This window comes from Mustela nivalis (assembly GCF_964662115.1).
Source record: "Mustela nivalis genome assembly, chromosome: 1".
Classification (NCBI taxonomy): Eukaryota; Metazoa; Chordata; class Mammalia; order Carnivora; family Mustelidae; genus Mustela; species Mustela nivalis.
In genome coordinates this window covers 94,705,943-94,727,657 of record NC_139020.1, presented here as the reverse complement: position 1 = coordinate 94,727,657, position 21,715 = coordinate 94,705,943, and the positions used below count along the sequence as shown (strand labels likewise).

At 34.4% G+C, this 21,715-nt stretch overlaps 1 protein-coding gene across 3 annotated transcripts in view; it reads left to right on the top strand.

Annotated features, from left to right (window-relative positions):
- The first annotated feature begins 1,152 nt into the window (after nucleotides 1-1,152).
- SPATA16 (spermatogenesis associated 16) overlaps nucleotides 1,153-21,715 on the top strand; it is a 253,671-nt gene continuing 233,108 nt past the window's right edge. For 2 of the 3 annotated variants that reach the window (XM_082688992.1, XM_082688990.1), the window contains exon 1: nucleotides 1,153-1,237. The gene's annotated coding sequence lies outside the window, so the exon portion shown is untranslated. The other variant, XM_082688991.1, reaches the window with a different exon arrangement.

The window sequence follows — 21,715 nt, the reverse complement described above, 5'->3', positions numbered from 1 at the left end:
AAATTAATAGTAGACATGTATAATCAACTTCACTGATAATCAAGGAAGTGCAAATATAAACATCAATGGGAAAATATATCTCACTTACCAAATTAAGAAAGATGAAAAAAATTGATGTTGGGGAAGTCAAAACGATACACCATCACACAGCATTAGCAGGTTATAAACTAGCTTCATTCTTTAGTAAATCAACATGACAGCAGAACACTGGACCATTACAAAGTTAATGCTCTTTGACTTAGAAATTCCACTTATAAGAATAATTCTAAAGAAATAACTTCGAAATATACACCTAAAGATGTGCACAAACATACATACTTGCTTGGGAAAAACTGGCAAAAACCAAAACACAAAACAAAACCCACCTATACCTCTAAAAAAAATAAAATTATGGTATACCCATTCAGTAGAATATGCAGAAACTAAATAACTTTTTAGCAGAATGCTAAATGGCATGGAAAATGAATACTATTTAGTGTTAGGTAAGGAAGACAGAGTAGACTTTGATTTAAATCATCATATTGTAAAAGATAGCTTGTAAAAGATAGCTACAGTCAATGTCAGTATAGAGCAGTTAAAACCATGACTGGACTATTTTTATAAAGCAAAGAGGCAAAACTAAACCACTGTGCACGGATGTTCTCCTTAATATATATAAACAGGGTTTTGAAATCCTACATACGTATATTTTAGAGTAAACATACTGTCCTTTAAAAAAGATGTACAAAACTTTATAAAGTTTATGTATATCATCTCTGCGTGTTTACGTGTTAGAGGCCGAGAAGCACCACGATCTATTTCATTTTTATCTATTCGTAGTAAAAAGACCACAAAAATAACACAATAAATGTTCTTAGTATTTCTCTTTAGTATACAGGTAGTTTGTACTTTATGTACATATTTTTCGATTTTCCAAATTATACTTAAGTATCATATTACTTTTAGAATCCAAAAACAAAAGTCCAAAGTGTGTGTTTCTTTTTCTTTCTTTTTTTTTTTTTTCCCCAAGATTAAAACAAAAAAAGTCGTGTCCACTGCAGAGAAGTCAACCAGAAGCCTGCGGCTGCCACAGATGGTGGGTGGGGCCGCGAGCGGAGGAACAAGGCGGAGTCGCGTGTCCTGTGACGTTTCAAACCCGCGCGCCTCCGCGAGCGCACAGACCCGCGGGGCCTCAGATTGGGACGTTGGAAACCGGGCTTGCGCAGATGAAGCAGCGGGCTGAGCCAGGACGGCGTAGGTAGGAGGAGGTTCACAGGGGCTCAATTCCAAGTTTTTATCTTTCGTGCCTGGGTGGGACCGAAAGGGCTGCTTCTCCGGGGAAAGTTCTAGTAACTTGGGGAGAGCCAGAATTCCTTTTATTCCTTCCCACCTGAGGAACAAGGAAGTTGCTTATAGGTAACCCTGATAAGTAGCCTAGAAAAATCCCTTTTTGCGGGCGGTTAGAAGGTAGAGAATTCCGATGTGGTTCCCTAGCCTAGGGAGAAAGAGAAGGCTAAGATCCTAATTGGTTAAAAAGTAACAGATTTTTTTGTTGTTTTGTTTTACCCTAATTTGTATTCCTCAGTGAAGTGTATAATTTGAGGATATCTACCTCTAGTCAAGTGAAAGACGGTGACTATTTCAGAGTCCCAAGTTTTTAAAAAAAATCATTTGTGGAACGAGCTGTTGTTTCCTGGACCCATGATACTGCTCTAGACTGAAGATAATGAGTGCTACTGAGTAGGATACAGAGACAATCTGAGCTCTCTTTCTCGAAGACACAAGACTACTGTCTTCAATTCATGTGTTCTATCATGCCTGGCATAAAATAAGGTGTTTGATGTATGAGTGAGTGAATCTGTGAATGAATGTCTTTCACAAGCAGCCTACCATCATGCGAAGGTTGTTGGCATGAGCAATGAAAAATAGTCGTCAACCTTGTTTAAAATTTCACATTCCTCCTCTATAAAATATTTATAGGCTATCATTGAAGGGTCTCCGTTTTTGAAACACCAGCTAAGTGTTTACCATTTTCAGTAAGCCACTAGTTTGAAATAAATGCATGAAAATTTATCTGTATCGATAAATTTGTTTAACCCCTTATGATTAAACTTAACGTGCTAATTATGTTATTTTGCACACCAAAAGGCTTTGGATCTTTCACAATTCACCAATTAGACCCTGGATGCCATTCAGGTGCTCTCTTAAATATTATTGTAGGCTGTCGGACTGTTTTCCTCCAAATGGAAAAATTAATTTGATTGGGACCCAATAATAATATTTTACAGGATTATATTTTTGTTTTTGTTTTTTTCATGTGTGGCAGCAGCTTAAATAGTTTTATAAAGTGAAAAGTAAATAAAGGGAGAAGAGAGAAAGAGTGTACTAGAAGGGAGAGACGGGTCAGAATCCTTCAAACTGCCTAACTCTATACACAGTCTGTAGTTTTCTTGATTGTCTTGATTTGAATAAGGAATGGAATATTACTCTGATATGGAGAAGGGGATACAACGGAAGGCAAGATTGTGTTGTGTGGTGTTTCACAGAGGTTTAAATAATTTTTAAACCTCTTTTTCAAGTGCTTAGAACCAACCTAAGTTGGTGAGTTGTCATGGTGTGCAACACAAGTACATAATCAAGATAGAACTGAGATTTTTTTGTTGTTGTTCTTAAACTGGACTTTTAAGTAACCGTTCAACCCTGCTCAATCTATTACTCATCAGTGTTATTATAACCAAATGGCTAAAACTTCCAATCTGGTCATTTTCAAAGATACTTCCAAAGAGAAATCATTTTAAAAGCCATTCAGGAAAAATACCTTTTATTTTTTTTTTTGCCACTGTTCAGAATGGAAAGTAACTGCTTGTAACAGAAACTGCCCTAAATTCACAAAGTTCTTCATCTTCGGAACAGTGAAATCAGTACATCGGATATTGATTATGACTTAAAAGAAAACAATGAATGAACATGAATCCTAATCATGAGATAGAGAACCTTAAACTGATCTCAGTCATAAACCCACAGTTTATTCCTTACTGCAGGAGAGTATTTTCAAATTAAGACACTGACTAAAACCACATCTCTCTACCAAAACCACATTCTCTCTAGAATTTGACTGCAATTTGTTTTTTCTTTTTCCTTTTATATGACACATCAGTTGAAAATAGATAAATAGGTGCCCAATAAAGATAGGCTATGGTAACTAAAGCCATACAAACTGAATGCTCAAGGATTTTTAAATCCTTTTATATCAGGGAGCCCAGAATATTGTCTCTTACCTAGTGTAAAATATATTGAGTCATCTTTCTGGAAAGTACCATTCAAGTTATAACATTTTGCACCCATGAAGAGCCTTGTTGAATGTTTTTTCAGGGATATTAATACAATACTACAGCAGTCTAGCTTAAAGATCACTAAGGAATGACTATGACTTATCACCACTCTGGCTAAATTAAAAAAAAAAAAAAACATGATAAAGCAGCATATACCATGTGTCCAGTAGGATGTTTTCCTAATTGTCTAATTTTTTTTTAAATTGCTGAGCAATAACAGCAATAATAATAATGACAATAGCAATATTATAATACTTAACATTTACTGAACACCTACTATTATCAGGAAGCCTTCTTTTATTACTCTTCTCAACAACTACATGAGGCAGATATTATCATTAACATCATTTTGTAAATGAGTAAACTGAGGATCCAATGACCATTATTATTATGAACATCATTCTAAATTATGTGATGGGAGAAACTGTTGTAAAATAGCATGATAGCAAGACAAAAATAAGCATGATAGCAAAGATTCAGCTTTATAGTTTTAGAAGTCTTGGGAGTACACTTATTTACATACCATATAATATGTTATACAACTAGTATGAAATATTTGGGATTCATGTATTTGAATCATTAATATTTCACAAATTTCAGGCAACTCTGAAAGGTAATTGAGCTGATTCAACACATGTCAAATGTGTATTAGACCTGTGTATTAGAACATGTCCCTTTAACCTTGATGAATAAAAGTTGAAGTCACATTGCAATCTAGAATTGAATTGCATGTCAAGTAATAAATGATTTCAGTAGAATAGTTTTAAGTAAATAGTTTTAAGCAGATTGTTTAAAATGTTTCAGAAAGACTAGTATAATCACTGAGTAGAAATAAAAATCACTAATACGTATCAGAGCTCTTGATTTCCATTTGTTTGCACAGGTGAATTAGTTGATCTAACTATTAAGTAAGTAAGAGTTATTAAATCTTAATAAATAAAATATTGATCATTAAATAATAAATCTTACTGATAAATATCACTTATTTAAGTAAAATAAGCTTTATTTATTTAAGATTTATTTGAATAAGTTGTACATGTGCCTCTCAAGAGTAAGCATTAATATATGCAACCAAAATTTAGAAAGTGAGATTAAATTTCCTTCAGCAGAGAAAGGGAATTGTATATAATTTCATTCAAGCTGGTGTTTTTTAAGTGTTTGAAAATACAGACTTGAAAATGTTGGTCTTGCTTTACTTTAGGCACCTTTAGTTGTTACTCATTAGGATGATAGCTCCACATGTTAGTTTAAAAGTTACTGGCACTCAACCTGGGCCTGTATTTCTCCGCTAGAATAATTTTCTTTATGAAATTCCACATTGTGGGTGTTCATCTGATTTCACATGCATGAATGCTTCAGTGCTCTCCCACTAGTTATCACTTAAATTCCTATTAGCCAGTATAACTCATGCAGAAGAATTCAATGCTGTCTTTAAAGATCACCCAAGTTATAGCTTGGGAAGACATTGTATTGTCACCCCCCTCCTTTCCCAAAAAAGCGTGCATTTAACTTGTTAGAAATCTGCTCAATTTTGTTAATGCGAAAGTGTTAGGAATAAGCCTGTGACATGATACCACTTCACATCCCTGCTGAGCAGACATTTGGAAACCTTAAAAAAAAAAAAAAAAAAAAAAAACAAAACAAAACAAAAATGGGGGGTTGGGGATTGCAATAGACCACAATCTCCACAATCAACTCTCAGTATATATTCCCAGGCTGAACATACCTAGTTTCTACTTTAGGAAGATGTGTGTGTGTGCACGTGTGTGTGTTGAAAGTCCATGGAGTCCTACTCGGAGAAGGAAGAGAATAGAGGAAGAACACATTGAATACATGTAATCTTCTTAAGTGCTAGAGGCAAGACATTCTCAAAAGTTCAGATCTCAGTTAATGTCCTCATCTTTTATATTCACTAGTGTAGTTAACAGTAGAGGGAACATCATGTTAAACATGAGGGTCATTACCAGCCTAAGGGACAAAATTTGAGATACATTTAAAATGACACACTTTATGAATTTATACATTTCACCCTATGAACAGAATCCCTTCAGATGTTGCCCATACATTCACTGACAAATTCCATAAATGTACAGATAATCTGCAGTTAATAGAAGGCTTTTCTTCTTGCCTTTGCAGTTTCCATTTTCCCCCTTTTCCTTGCAGAGATTCTATCTTCCATGGGTCTTCGTGTGACTGTATTGTTACAGAATTTGTTCAGTACTACCCATACTAAACTGGTCATCTGGCTTTAGTCTTATCTTCCAATGGCAGGTGGCTACCTCTGTTTTCTACTTATCTTTCCATCTTTCCAATTTCCAATATTTTTCTTGTTCTTTCAGATCTTTCTTATCTACAATTTGCTCTCAAGAATAATGGGATGGAATTGGGGGTGAGGGTGGAGGGAGAGAACTGTAGTTTGAGAAACGCTCCAGTCCTCATTATTGACACATCCTTCTTCCGACCTTTTCCTTAGGATTGAGTGTTAACTGAAATAAGGTTGGTCCTGAGGTCGTTGATCTGGTCATCAGATCCTCATAGTTACCAATTAATATAGCAAACTGTTGTAGGGAGATTAGGTCATGAGTGAGCAAGCACAGAGGGGTTTTCTTTTTTCTTTAACCATAACTATTTAAAAAGTTATAATAATGATAACAAAAAATTGTTCCATGTCCAATGCAGTTTATTTAGGCTCTTTAGGGGCTTCAGAAACACATAATCTCTTCCACTTAACCCACCACACACACAGTCTAATAATTTTCAGTCCACTTGTGTGAACTGCATTTCATTTGTTTTGTGTGGCTGTGCATTTTGCAGAAAAACACCTTGTATCAAAATCTTCCTCTGCATTACCACTCTAATACACAGACAATGCAGAGATCACAGGTGGGATAGTAGAGAACATGTGTTTAGGAAAGTCTTGCTTTAGGAAAACACAGTTTTTAATATTTGAAATTTCAAGCTGTCCTGGCCTGCCATTTTCTTAATGTAAACATTTTATCGATGTATAAGATGTATTGAATAAACTACATAGGGGTGCCTGGGTGGTTCAGTCATTAAGCGACTGCTTTCAGCTCATGTCATAATCCCAAGGTTCTGGTATCAAGTTCTGCATCGAGCTCCCTGCTTGGGCTGGAAGTCTGCTTCTCCCTTTCCCATTCTCTCTGCTTGTGTTCCCTCTCTTGCTGTCTCTCTCTCTGCCAATTAAATAAATAAATAAAATCTTCAAAAATAAATAAACTACACAAATTGTAAATATATGGCTCAATATAGATAGATGGATAGATAGATGAATAGACAGATGATAGGTAGATAAAAAATGGTGATATCAGTAATCCCAGGACCTCCCTCCTGGTCCATTTCAGTTACTACCGACCCTCTCAAGTGTGACCGCTATTGGGACTAATAACACCACAAATTAGTTTTGCCATTTGACCCTTTTAAAAATAAATTATACAGTGTATATTCTTTTGTATCGCTCAACATTTTACTTGTGAGATTCTTTCATGTGGTAGCTTGTAGTTATACTCCATTTATTCCACTGCCATATAATATTTTTTCATTGTATAAATATACCACCATTTATGTATCTTTTCTACTGTTGATTGGGAATATTTTTAATGTTTTATTTTTATGGATAGTGCTACTGAGAACATTCTTGTCCATGTGTATTTTTCAGCACCAGTATGCATTTCTGCTGGGCTTATAGGAGGAAAAAAGATTACCCAGATATAGAGTATAGGAGGAAGGGGGTGCTGCCAGTTTTCCAAAGTGGTTGTACAAATTTGAATTCATATAAGCCATCTATAATAGTTCCAGTTACATAATGTACTTTCCAACACTTGGTATTGTCATTCTTTTTTATTTTAGTCATTCTGGTGGATTTGTGGTTGCATCTGACCTGGGATTTCAGTTTGCATTTCCTTGATGACTAATGAAGTTGGCAACTTTTTAATAAGTTTATTGACCATTTGGAAATCCTCTTTTATGACACGTGTACACATTTGCTAAAAATTTGGGTCCATTTCTCTACTAGATTGTCTGCATTTTTCATATTGATTTATAGAAGTCCTTCATATATAGAAGTCCTTCTGGATACGAATCCATGTCAAATATATGTATTAATAAATATTTTCTTTTATTCCATGAACTGCCTTTTTTCATTTTCTTCATGATGGATTTTGATGCACAGGAGTTACTACCTATAAAATACTCCAGTTTGTTACTTTTTGTGTCCTGCCTAAGACATTTTTGCTTACCCAAAAGTCATGAAAATATTTTGGTTTTTTTCTAAGAACTTGATTTTTTTTTTTTTACATTTAGTTTTTCAATATATTTGGGGTTGATTTTTGTGTATTACATGAGATGGGAGTCAAATTTATTTTTTCCACTTGACTTAGCCAAGTACCATTGATTAAAAAGACCATAATTCCCCTCATTTCATTATAGGGTCGCTTTTTTCATAAATTACCTGATCATTTATGTGTGAGTCTATTTCTGAGCTTTTTATTCTGTTCAAGTGGTCTAATTGTTTATCCTTGCATCAAAACCATAATGCTTTAATTACTATAGCTTTATAATAATTCTCAATAATTTTAAATAATGTTTAAGTTCTCCATCTTTGTTGTTCAAGTTTATCTTGGCTATTCTTGGCCCTTTTTATTTCCATATAAAATGAGAAGTTTGCTGTGGCTTGACTTATCATTAAGTTATGTTCAATTTTGGTTAAAATTTCAGGTACATTTGGAAAAGAATGCACATTCTGATATTCTTTGATGCAGGAGGATTCTACATATATCAGTTAGGCCCAGTTCTTTACTTGTGTTACCCAGAACTTCTATGTCCTAAGAGGGTTTTTTTTCCCTCTTTCTTTTCTATCATTTTTTTAGGAGGGGTGTCTGCAATTCAATCAACTATTGAGAAAGGTGTGTTAAAATTTTTTTACTATGATTGGAGATTTGTCAATATCTCCTTTTATTTTTGTGAATTTTTTGCTTTGTGTATTTTGAAATCATGTTAGTGACTGAATACAGATTTAGAATTATATTACCTTTTCCGAGTCTAATCCCCTTTTTGTATATAATACCTTATATCAGTCAAGCTACAGTCAGAAAACAGAAACTACATTAAACAGATTTACTACAAAGAATTGTTAACTGAATTAAATAGTTGCTAACTACGAGAAAGAGTAGAAAAAGAACTCCAAGGATTACAGAAGTAGGACCCACAGCAAACAGGTTATACCTCTTAGAGCTAAGAGAAAGTAAACAGAAAAGGAATGTGAAGCCTTAGAGGAGGTGCTGCAAGGCTAAGGGCATAGGGCATGACTAACTAATAGTAACTAACTATTAGTTACCACTAATAGTAACTAAAATGAGATTCCTTTGCCTGGAAAATGGGTGAACAGTGAGGATGTGATGAAGAAATTTGCCAAAAGGATACCTTTGCTTAACTGTGAGGGCCACAACAGCAGAAGTAAATGCTGCCTGGACTCTTGGAAAATGCTGCCTGGATCTACAGGATACTGGCTGAAACAAACCCTTGAAGGGAAAGTCCTTTCTTTCTTTTGCAGCTTTGCAGTGTTTCTCTAGTACCCTCTATTGGTGGCCAGCTGGAAAAAGAGAAATGTAGTATGCAGAATTCAGTTCCAGTAAGTACAGGGTGAGGGGTACTTCTGGAGTTAGGAGACAATAAATTACTAACTAGCACACCTTTTTTATGTCTACTAATGTCCCTTGCCATAAAGCCTACTTTGATTGGAGTTAGAGCCAACCCATTATCCTGGCGGATGTTTCCATGCTGTATCCTTTTGCACAGTTATATTTTCAGTTTTCCTCTGTTCTTGTATTTAGGATGTATCTGTAATAAGGAGAATATAGCTGGGGTTTGTATTTTTTCCGGTGTGATAATTTTAGACTCTTAATTAGAATATTTAGTACTTCTAAATTTAAAGTAATTGGTGCTACATCTGGGCTGATATCTACTGTATTGTTAACCTGGGTTTTATTTGATCCTTTTTCTTTCGTTTCTTGCCCTTTTTTTTGATTAATCAGAAATATTTAATTTTTTCCTAATTAGTTATGCATTCTTTTACAAGTCTTCAACATTTACCCCCAAGATTAGAATATGAATCCTTGACTTATTACAATCTAATATAAGTGATTCTTCTTACCAAATTATTACTAATTTTAGAATATTAGAATTCTTTAATTCCTTTTACTTTTTCCCATTTTTGTATCATCGTTGCCATTCTTTTAATTCTACATACATTTTAAACTTGGTAAAAACATTTCTGCTATTGTTTTATACAGTCAGTTGACAATATTCATTTTTATATATATTAATATTTTATATATAATATATTATATATAATTTTATTTATATTTTATTTATTTATATTTATATATAATTTTATATATTATATATAATTTTATTTATATAATATATATTACATATATTATTTTATATATATATATATTTACTTTTACAATTACTCTTCATTCCTTACTGCAATTCTTTCTTGCTTCTTCTTCATTCTCACTCTGTACTCCATATGGGTTCCAACTACACTGCTGTTAGACTTTCACCGTGTTCCACATTTCTCCAAAGTTCTTTGCTATGTTTTTCATTAGTTTACTTTTCTGCTTAAATTCAGATATTTTCTACTGCTCCTTGAATTTACTAATTATGTCTATTATTGCATCTAAAAATCAGTTCATTTAATCTACCTAATGAGTTAATTTCAGTGTATTTCTCAGTTCTAGAATTTTTATTTGATCCTTTTTTACAGATTCTAATACTCTGGTAAAGTTCTTTATGTTGTCACTCTCTGTTGTTTTGACTATGTTAGTTATTTTAAATTCTTTAGCTAACTCCAATATCATGTTTATCTATGGATGCATTTCTATTGTCTACTTTTTCTTTTGGTTTCTTGATTATGTTATCGTGGGGAGTCTGGGGGGCATACCTAATTTTTTATTAAAGATTGACAGTTATGTATAGAATATTATAGAGGATGCAGTGTTGCATTTCCCTCTGTAATGAATTCATCCCTCTCTTCACTAGGAGATAACATCATAGTTCATCATAATTTAATCATGAACTGTTCCATGTTGAGGCTGGGTTGAAGCTCTGGAAAGAGTGTACCTTTACGTATGGTTCACTCTGGTTCTCAAGAATTTTCAGCTGAAAGTCCGGTGTTTCTCTAAGGCCCTTCCCCTTCCTTCTGCAGGTCCTTTCTGTCAAGACTGCCAAATTTTGCATTGCTTTTCAGAGTCTTTCCACTTAGGTCTTTGGTATTCTGCCACATGAAGGCCCAGAAATTGGCATTTTTTGATGTGATAAACATCTCTGTATTTGAGGCCCCTCAGATACCTACCCAAAGCTGTGCTGGTTTTTTGTCACTCCTTCCCCAGTTCCAATGCTGAGATTCTCAGTTACCTCCCTATGCCCAATTGGCAAATGCCCCCAGGATAAAAATGGCTCTAAGTCACTTCAGTATAGAATTTATACCCTCTCTGTTTCTCATTGCCTTCCCAGCATCCTAATACTCTCAGACAATTTGGTATTTTATACTGTTTTTCTGTTTGTTTTCAAGCAAAGTTATGATCTGCTGCAAACTACTACATCTCTCCACCATAGCAGAACCTGACATGTAACCAAATAGTTTGATACATTTTGGCAGATTCAGACTGTGAAAATCACTAATTTAAAAAGTATGGCTTCAAGTTTGATACACATCAAAAATTTTTTCCAAGCAGTTCCTTTGACTTCATGGTTCTCTTTTTCAGAGATTAATTAGGAAAATATTAGTGGATAATTAATATACAATCAGTTTTCAAATATTTCTCAATTCCAGAAACCTGTAAATCTTCATTAAGTATAATTCAAACCTGATTGAAAAAGTAGAAAATGTATTTCTAAACTATTTTTATATCTCCTCTATCTTAATTCTAAAATTAATTTCTCCTGCAGACAAATGTGTTTCTGCAAAATAAGTATCACTACTTATACCAGAAAAAGATGCAAAAAAATCTTCAAATAATAATACTAAAAAACTGTAGTGGGAAGCAATGAAATGATTTTGTTTCTTTCTGTCTTTCTTGATGAGGGGGAGAAAGGGCAGTGTGGTGTATTTGGTAAGGGAGGCCCAGAGAGCCCTCTTTGCCCCCATTACCCCCCTTTTTATCTTCCAGAGGAAAGTAGAGGGATGCTGGCTATACTTTGAAATGAGGCTGTGTGTTTCAAACCTGGGAATGGGTAAGAGGGGATCTGTGCTTTGAGCAACCTGAGCCAGAGGGAGAGGGCTATTGGAGGGTTGAAAGGAAGAAGCATGGTACTTGTCAACTTGTACCTTTCATTGGGAAAGAAGGCAGCAGCCAACAGTAGCTCAGAGGTTTGTAAACTGAGTCTGCTGGCTTTAACAAGGGAGGCAATGAAGTCAAATTAAATATAAAAAAATTGTTTGTGCAAAAATGAACAATATATATAAGATCTAAAGAGTTCTGTTTGAAAATACTTCATAGTTCATTCAGTAAAATATCAAACGAAATCTAGAAAAGAATCAGGTAAACCCTACTTTGACTCGCATGTTTATGTGAAATGGCTTGGCATACACACATAGGGAGATAAATCAATCTCTCTTTCTCTCTCGCTTTCTCTTTCCTCTTAGGTTCTGTGGTAAGTGTGATACAACATTATGCCATTAATCTTTAGGCAAATCATGTAAATAATCTTATCTAAGAGTTTCTGAAGTGTTAAAAATGACCCTTTATTCTTCAACTTCTAAGGGAAAGGACAGCTTAGGGATTGTTAAATTAAAATGCAGTGTAAACATATTTTAAGATATTATAATGACAACAGTGATAGTTTTATTATATAACATGTTGGGAGATTAGGAGATTTCTATCTTTACTTTCTATCTATCTCCAATCCCATTCTGAAGATACTTTACAGGGATTTATAATGATCTTATGTGAAAATAAACATCCAGTTCAGCCTCAGGGAGAAATAATTTAGAAGCAGTCTCATCTTCATGCCTCAGGTTCTACTTGTGAGGTAAGAGTGGTGAATATTAATTATTCATTCATTACCTGTGGTGTACCCATTTTATGAATCATGCTATATTTGGGCGGGGATGTATTATAACAGTGGAAAGTAGATGAGCTATCTCTACTTGTGATTGGTATTCTCTTATTTTACTGATTGCTCTCCAGGACACACACTCCTCAGGGAGCAAATGTCTTGAGATTCATTTTTTTGTGTGTGGAAATATTAATTACCAACTTGTGAAATATAGGGAGAAAAATTGTGTGTGTGTGTGTGTGTGCATACAAACAGTTTTACAATATAAAACGAAGCACTTAAAATTAAACATTACTCATATGTTTATGTATAAACATTATTATGTTTGGAATTAGTTCATGATATAGTATATACACTATATCTAACAACTATCCTTTGTAGAACACTTATTATGTGCCAGATGATGCATTAGTCCCTAACACATGTTGTTGCTTTGTTAATTCTTCAATCTTCCCTATGGGGAATGAATTCATTTTCATGTTTTAAGGATAAAGAAACAAAAGATCTATCGAAGTTAAGTAGCCTCTTCAGCAAGAAATAGAATTAGGATTTGAATTCATATCTCTTTAAGTCCAAAAGGCATGTCTTGTCCTCTATGCCACTTTGATTCTTAAGCTTGGAACACCCTCCCAGGAAAGCCAGATAGCAGCTCTGATCTCTTGCGCCCAAGCTCTCATGAAGCACAATCTACCCCAGGAATTAGCCCGGTATTTTCACCTTGTAGGCATTCAACAAGTGCTTGTTTACTAAATGGATGATTGAATATCTACCAGTAATTCATCCTTATAAACTTAGTTTTGGGGAAGGTAAGTGTGTAGACCTTAAAGTGTTTCTTGAGCATCAGCTGCTACTGCATCCTCTGTCTTCTGGCAGTCTGCTTCATCAGTGCCAACTCAGGTTCCAGTTTACCTCATCAGAAGGAAGCATGCAAATGCATTGGCCCTGGGCCAGCCTAGTCACCAGAACACTATGTCAGACTTCCCTGGAATAGACTGACCATGAGCATGCTTAGGGCACCAGCAAATAGCATCTCCCAAAAAACAACTTTCTGGAAAAAATCTGGTCTAGAATTTAAAATTTCAAAAAGCAATTAGCATAATAATATCTGAATGTTGAACATTTAAAAAATTTATTTTGTTGTTTGGTATTGTTTTTATTAATACTTTCACTTATATATTTGTCTTACTGATACTTTTTTTAAAAAGATTTTATTTATTTATTTATTTGTCAGAGAGAGAGCACAAGCAGGGAGAGTGGCAGGCAGAGACAAAAGCAGACTTCCTGCTGAGCAGGGAGCCCTATGCGAGACTCTGTCTCAGGATCTCGGGACCATGACCTGAGCAGAAGGCAGACACTTAACCAACTGAGCCTTCCAGGTGTCCCATTTTACTAATACTTTTAATTTCAAGTGGTGGGAGATGAAGTGGGAAAGTCAGGAGGTGGTGCATATACAGTAACCATATTAATGTTTTGGACCTCTTGTATTTCTACTGTAGCCCTTCTCTGCTTATTAAACATGCAGATACCTGTACATCTACCCCAGACCTACTGACTGAAATCTGTGGGGCCTGGAACCTAAGGGGCCTCAGCCGATTCTGGTGCATACTAACAGAATCTCCACTGAATCATAAACTCTTTGAGAGTAGATGTGATCTCTAGTTCAACATTGCATTCCATGCTGACACAGATCATGATAGAGAGTAGCTTATTAGTCAATCATGAATGAATAATTAAATGAATTAATGGATTTTTAAAAGATAGATTTTTTTCTGGGGATAAAAATACATGTTTATAAAAAATAAAAAATTTAAAAAAAAGAAATTAAAAAAAAAGATAGATTTTTTTAAGTCATCACTGTAATCTTCCCTTATCTTGCTTATTTAATGCAATGAGCTTTTGTTTCCAACTAATGAAGACATTATGTTTTTAACAAATAAATGTCGATTACATTTAAAGAAATGTGGATGTGATAGAAATCTAGAACCAGAGTCTATACATCAACTTCAAGTATTACTGTTGCCACCAAATAGGGATATGCTCTCTCTGGTCCTTATCTTCAAAATGAAGGAATTGGAATATGTATGCCCTGTGAGTCCCTTCCATTGTTCAAAATTCAGTTTTCAGATTTTAAAATGTTTTAAAATAAAACAGTCCTTATTAGGTAAATGTTTGTGTGTACTCTTACTTAATTTATATTTCTTGAAAGCACAGGTTTTACTTTTTAAAAAAAATGAGGATACATAAAGTCAAACAGTATTTTGGGAAAAGGCTAAACATGTTTTTATCAATAATTTAGTGGTGGTCAACCCTCTGTGTAAGCATTATAGTAATACTGTAAATTGGGAAGAGAAAAATCACCATTTTGGAACTATCATTAAGATTGGTCAGTCAAAAGATCATCAGTAGATGCTAAATTGGGAGAGAGAAGGTTGATGAGGAGCAGAATAATCACATGGTTTCAAAATGTCTCCCCAGAGGCTGCTTTTAAGTTGCCAGAGGGAAATCTAACATGTTGACCAGGTGATTAAAACAGACATCACCAAAGAAAAGCAAGTGAACATTGTGTGCCTTCGAATGTAATACCTAAGGAAAGACACAACATCATTCTGTAGTATTCTGACTGGGTAGCCTTAACCCAAGTCTAATCATGTAGAAATATCAAACAAACCCCAATTGAGGTAGACTTTATAATCTGTTCAAAAATGCCAGTGACTTGGAAGACAAGAAAAAGCCTGGGAAACTGTTTCAGAGCAAAAGAAACTGAGGAGACATGACAACTATATGCACTATATATCTTAGAATGAAACTTACACTGAAGGAAAAAATAGTAAGAGGGCATCATTAAGACAACTGACAAAATTAGAATTGGGACTGTAGATTAGACAATAGTATTGTGTCAGTGTTAAAGTCAATGAATTTGATAAATATATTACACAAGACAAATATTACTGATCTTAAGAAATGTGCACTGAAGTAATAAGGGGTAATGAGGCATGATGTATACAACCTACTCACAAATGACTCCAAAAGAATAACTAATAAACATATATATGTGTATCTGTCTATACATGTCTACACTACACTAAACACACACATACAAGCACACATGTTAAGGAGAGGATTATGAATGTAGCCAAAATGTTTAAATTGTTGGCAAATATGGATAAAGGGCAGTTGAGTTTTCAATATTATTCTTAAAATTTTTCTGTAAATTTAAAATTATTTCTAATAGAAAGTTGGATTTGTTTTACTTTGTTTTGTTTGGCTTTTTAAGATACAGTTCCCACTTCTAGGTAGATTTAACTTTAAAATATGTTTTAAAATATGAGCAATTAAGTAATTTAAAGTGTAGATAAAAAGATACGAAATCTTCATGGTTACTGTTTAATTTCATGACACAGACAAAGCCCTAAGCTATCCAATATATGGTTTTTTTTTTTTTTTTCATTTGGAAATGACAACTGTGACAATTCACTTTGTGTGTTGTGGTAGGAGGCAGTGGGGTGAGGTAGAAAGAATTCTGAGGGCTGCATGATATGGTTTATAAGCACTGATTTGCTGTGTGACCATAAGCAGGTCATTTCACCTGCCTGAGACTCCCATTTCTTCATCAACAAAGTAAGATTAGATGTGAGTATGTTGAAAGGCTTTCCTCCTATAATTCTGAGTTATAGTCTAAGAAATAAAACATGAAAATCTAAAAATTAAAAACTCTACCAACACAATTAAAGAGGAGAACAAAGTTAAAGGAAAAAGAGTTTCTTTACACACCTATATGGTCTCAGCCTCATAAGTAGATAAAAACTTGGATCACTTTTATAAAAGAACAGAGGAATGTTTGCAAAGAAAACAACAAAATTTGAACTTTCAGGATGTCCATGAATTTTGTGGGATGATTGCATTTATGTTTTAAAAAGAAATGTAGCCAGGGGTGCCTTCCTGGCTCAGTCCAAGACCATGCAACTCTTGATCTGGGGTTGAGAGTTTGAGCCCCACACTGGGTGCAGAGATTACTAAAAATAAATAAATAAATAAATAAACTTTTAAATCAATGTTACCAAAGGTCTGTGAGGTACACAAAAATTTTAATTTCCCTATTTTCATATTCCTGCCACAGCATATGAATTATTATTTTTACAAACCTACTAGATTAAAGAATTTAGAGAAGTATAGACATATCCTCATGGACTGCACTTGTAAAGATAGCAAGTTATATCATTATCACTTTACTGGAAAGGTCTTAGTTTTCTAATGCTTTTGGTTCTGTATGAGCCATAATTTATGTCAACAAAGAATCAGAAAATAATTATTTATTCTCTAACAATAATTAAACTAGACAAGACCAGAGTTAGTGTGTCGTAAATGACTTAAAGTAGCAAACAATAAAAATTTTAAGAAAGGAAAGAAAAAAGAAATGGGAAGGGTAGGAAGGAAAAGAAAAGAGGAAAGAGAAGAATCAGGATGCCACAGAAAAGCTTTCAATGGTGAAATCCAGTTGTAAAAAGCTTCCTTCTATTTAGGTGACTTTCAGCTAAACTGTCTAAGCATTTGTAATGTGATGCAGCAAGTGGGAAAAAAGATAATTTTTAATTCTTCACTAAGTGTGCATATAGATACGATCTTTCATTTGTCCAATCAACAAATATTTATTGTGTAATACTGTATGTCAGTGCATTCTGAATATAAAGCAGTGAACTAGGTATATTCTGGTGGAAGAAGACAGATACTAATGAAACATACATAAGTAAATATCACTGTGATAAGTGATGTGGAGAGATTAGAAATAGATATATGACTGTTTCTTTGGGAACAGACATTTAAGCTTTGATCTGAGTAACATGAAACACAGTAAAGAAAATATTCCAGAGCAACTAGTACAAAGGCTTCAAGATAGGAATGTACTTGCTAAATTAGCAGAACAGAATGAAAGCAACGTGGCTGAAACAGTAGAAAATGGAGGAAAGTTGTGATGAATTTTCAGAAGTAGCAGAACATAAGGGATGTGTATTTTATTCTAGGTGTTATGGGTAGTCCTTGAAAGGTTTTAAGTAGGAAAGTGGATCTGATTTTCATTTAAAAGGATGATTTGGACTGCTGTATATGAGGAAGAAATTATAATAATCTAGGCAGGAGGTCTTGGGGCCTGGAGGAAGGTCTCTCATGAATATGCAAAGAAGAGGAACTTTGAAAGAAAGAGTCCACAGGACATGATGATGAATTGTAGGATGGGGTAAGTTAAAGAAAGGAGTCAAAGAAAACTTGTAAAGTTCTGTCCAACCAAATAGATGTGGGGGGCATATACTGGAATGGGAAAGACTGGAAGAGGGGGCGATTTGAAGGAATGAAAATGAAGAGATTTGTTTTGGGCTTAATTTTAAGATGCATATTAGATAATTCAAGTAGAGATGTCACATAGACAGTTGAGTCTACAATTTTAAAATTCTGGGAGTCTAAAAGGGCTAGAGTTGGAACACTGGGTGTTAAGAGCATTTGATGGAATTTGAAGCTATGGGACCAGACAAATCTCCTAAGGAGAGAATGTACTTGGAGAAAAGAAGTGGCTCCAGCTCTCAAGTGGAACAAAAGAGGAAGAGCCAACCCAGAAGACTTAAAAATAAGTGGCCAGTGAAATAACAAGAAGATAGCAAGAGCAGGGTATCATAGATGAGGAAAAACGTGTGCTGATAGAGTGTCACCTGTTGAAGAGTGCTTTTGGAGCACCTGGCAGATGAGGGCCGAGAGTCAGCACCAGGAGAGTCATGGTAGACCAGTACAAGAGCTGCCTTTTAAAATTTTTTTCCCTTTTTTTTTTTTAATTTTTTTAATTCGAAAATAGTTATCAGAAAATGTTTCAGTAGTTTTAGGTGTACAACATAATGATTCACCTTTTCTGTATGTTATGCTCAGCTCACCATGTAGCTACCATCTGTCACCATACTAACTATTTCAGTATCACTGACCATATTCCCTATTATTTCTTCATACAAGAGCAATCTTAATGGAATGGTAGAGACTGAAGCCTGAAAAGAGTGACTTGGGAAGAGGCTATGTGATGATAAAGCAGATGTAAAGAATATAAAAAATTATCTTCACCCATTTTGCAGTGAATGGTGGAAGCAACAGGGCACAGTGGCAGGAAGATGTGGAGGCAAGGGAGTTTGCTTATTTATTTTTCTAGATTATTGCTAGATTAGTGTGCACATCAACAGGATTAAGCAAGAGAGGAAGAGAGGATGTGGAAAGGTGACAATTGTAAGACCATAGTCATTGAGAAGATGGAAACATGGGATCCAGACAGAAGATTTTATCCTTTGAAAAAGCAAAGGAATGTCCAGGGAGGCTGCTTGTGTAATCACCCCACCTTTTCTCTTAGTTTATGTTCCATTACATGAATTCTATCATTTGATTCTCACATATCCAGTCATTCCCATTTCCAGAGGAGGAAAATAAAGTTTAGAGAAGTTGAATAATTTCTCCTAGAACATTCAGTTAGTAGGCAATAAATGTAGAATTCAAAGTTTTCTTGCAACTCCAACCTGAATGCTCTTTCTACTATATAATACCTTGATGAAGCCACCATTCTAAAGCCTTCTTCAGTGCAACGTGGCAGGTAGTCACAGTGTATCACATACAGAGAAGTGCAATTGCTTTGATGCCATTATTCCCATTTGGTTGGTGACTTAGTGATCAGCAAATTGGTTGTTAATTTCAAGTTTGAAATTCCTGGAATCTGCTCATGTGATGTTTAATGTCCAATGTCCACATCCTTGCTTTCTGAATCGAATGACTGCTAGAATATAACAAGGCCACACTTATGCTTGCAACTAACTAACTAGCTAATGAACTAAATCCAAAATCTAATGCTTTTCTCAACAAATTTGATTCAGATACTTGCTGCCCAGAAATTGCCAGTTCATTTTACCATTTTAAATGGAGTTGCATGCAATAAGAAGGCAGTAAAGTTAAATACCTGGTTATTGAATTAAAAAAAAAAAAGGTAGGGAAAATACAAATCCAATTGAATGATGGTGCAGTACAGAAGAATTTATAATCCTGTTTTCAAAAGTTATGGAATGTGATATTAGATGTCCTCAGTTCAAGTCTTAGATATGATAAACTCTTGGCAATCACTTTCAAGTTGCTTAATCTTTTGGTTTCCTCATTAGTAAAATGAGGGTAGTAGTGCTGTTTAAAAGAGTTGTGAGAAATAGAATAATCCAGTGAAATAACTTTGTAAACTTGGAGTACCTGTTGGTTGCTATTATTATTTATATAGTACTACATAATGTGTTTTATTTTGTATTTCTTAACAAGCTTTGTGAGCCAAATTTACTCTCCCTTCTGATAATGGTGAAATATTCCTTATGGGGCACTTGGATAAGAGAAGAAAATTGCCTGCAGAGGGACACTTCTCATTCTACCTATTCTAAAAAGCAAATCTTTTGAAATTGCCTCAGTCACATTTTCCCACAGAAGCATGTCCATTACTGCTACCATAGTACTCACTTGAGCCACGCACTCATTTGAATAACAAATGTGCATTGAGGGCCTGTTATATTCCTGGCTCTGAAGGAACTAGACATCAGGATAGTAAAAGGATGGTGACACATTTCCACTTCTCCAGTAGTTCACAGTGTAGTACTAGGATGTCACCTCTATATAAATTTGTTTATCTATATATCCCTCTTCCCATTCTCCGTTTCTACCTCCAGGTATGAGCTCTAGAATGCCAAGACCCTGTCTTGGTCATCTTTAGTTTCCTTTATATTACTTGTTACAATTTGTTGCTCATAGTAGGTGTTCAATAAATAATTGAATTGAAGAAATATTTTTAATGTATTTTTAAAAATACCAAGGTGTACTAGTGGACTAACAAGCAAGATGGTTTTTCTCATAATGTTTCTCTGGTTACATTTAACAGCAAGTTAAAATTAGATCCTTTTCTTTTTTTTAAGAAAGAAAACCATAGCAACTGTGATGTCGAATGTTTCAGAGAGCACATTTTTAAGGATTTTCTTTTTCTGAATTGCCTATGTCTGAGGCGACTGTTTCAATTGAAATTCTAATAAATAATTTGTGGTACTAATAGCCATATAAACCACTGTCTGTATTGAGGAAGCAACAGAAACTGCCACATAGAATAGAATGCTTGATAAAATGCTTAAAGAAAAAGATAAATGTGTTGAAAATCCACTGGATATATTTAAATGGTTACTCCCTGGAAATGGTTGAACATTAACCTCTCTTTGTTTCTTGTATCTGTATTTATTACAAAACCTTAGAGATTGTTCTAATGTTTCATATAAATAATTTCCAGAGATCTTCTTTTTTTAAGGCATGTCTCTATGAGGAAATCAATTTTATGGTGCTGTCTTCTAAATTAAAGAATGAGCATTTTTACAGAGTGTTATCAGTGAATACTTCTTTGACATACATAATGATTGCCTAATAGTTTTCTCTAAAAGTATTTTTATTGAAGTAATGATTAAAGTATAACTCAATGCCTTAGGAACACTGACTAATGTCATGTTAATCAACTTGACTATTTAAAAAAATGAAGAAGTTGATAGTTTAAATCTAGTTGGTACATGATTCACTTGAACTATCAAAGAAGAAAATGTACTTTACCCAGGACCAAATTTAAAATAAAATTTTTAAAACTAGCAAAATATCTCAGGTACAACTTTTGCACAGTTACAGGCCATATCATTATAAAAATCCAATTTGTTTCTCTTAAAATTTGTAAATTAACCTTTGACTCACAGCATCCATATTGTTTTAACATCTTTTGAATGCCTACTCTACGCAAAGCACTGAACTAATGTCAGGATAAGTAAAGCATATTTCTGCTTTTAGGGAGCTTATGGAAAGAAATAAGTCATTTGTGCATAACTGCAATGTAGAAAATAAGTGGTATAAATGCCATAGATATTCTGAGGTGGGAGAGATGGATAGCATCTGGCTAGGTTTGGACAAGTACAATGAGCTGGGAACAATAAGATGGAGGATTCTTAGCAAATAGACTAGAAACCAGTATCTTTTGGAAGTAACAAGAAATTCAACTTGACTTCAGAGCAGTTTATAGGAGTGCCAGATAAGTCTGGAAATATACACTGGGCTAGGTGGTGAAAGGCCTTGAATTCCAGATTATTTAAGTGTAATTTTATAATGTTTTTAAAAAAATTGTAAGGGAGCAGTTGCATAACCCTTCTGTAGATATGCAACAATTTTTATAAAGAACAGGCTCTAAATCTGAAGATGAAGTCACCTGATTTGTAACCAACATTGAAAAATATTGATTGGGTTCAGCCATACTTTTCAGC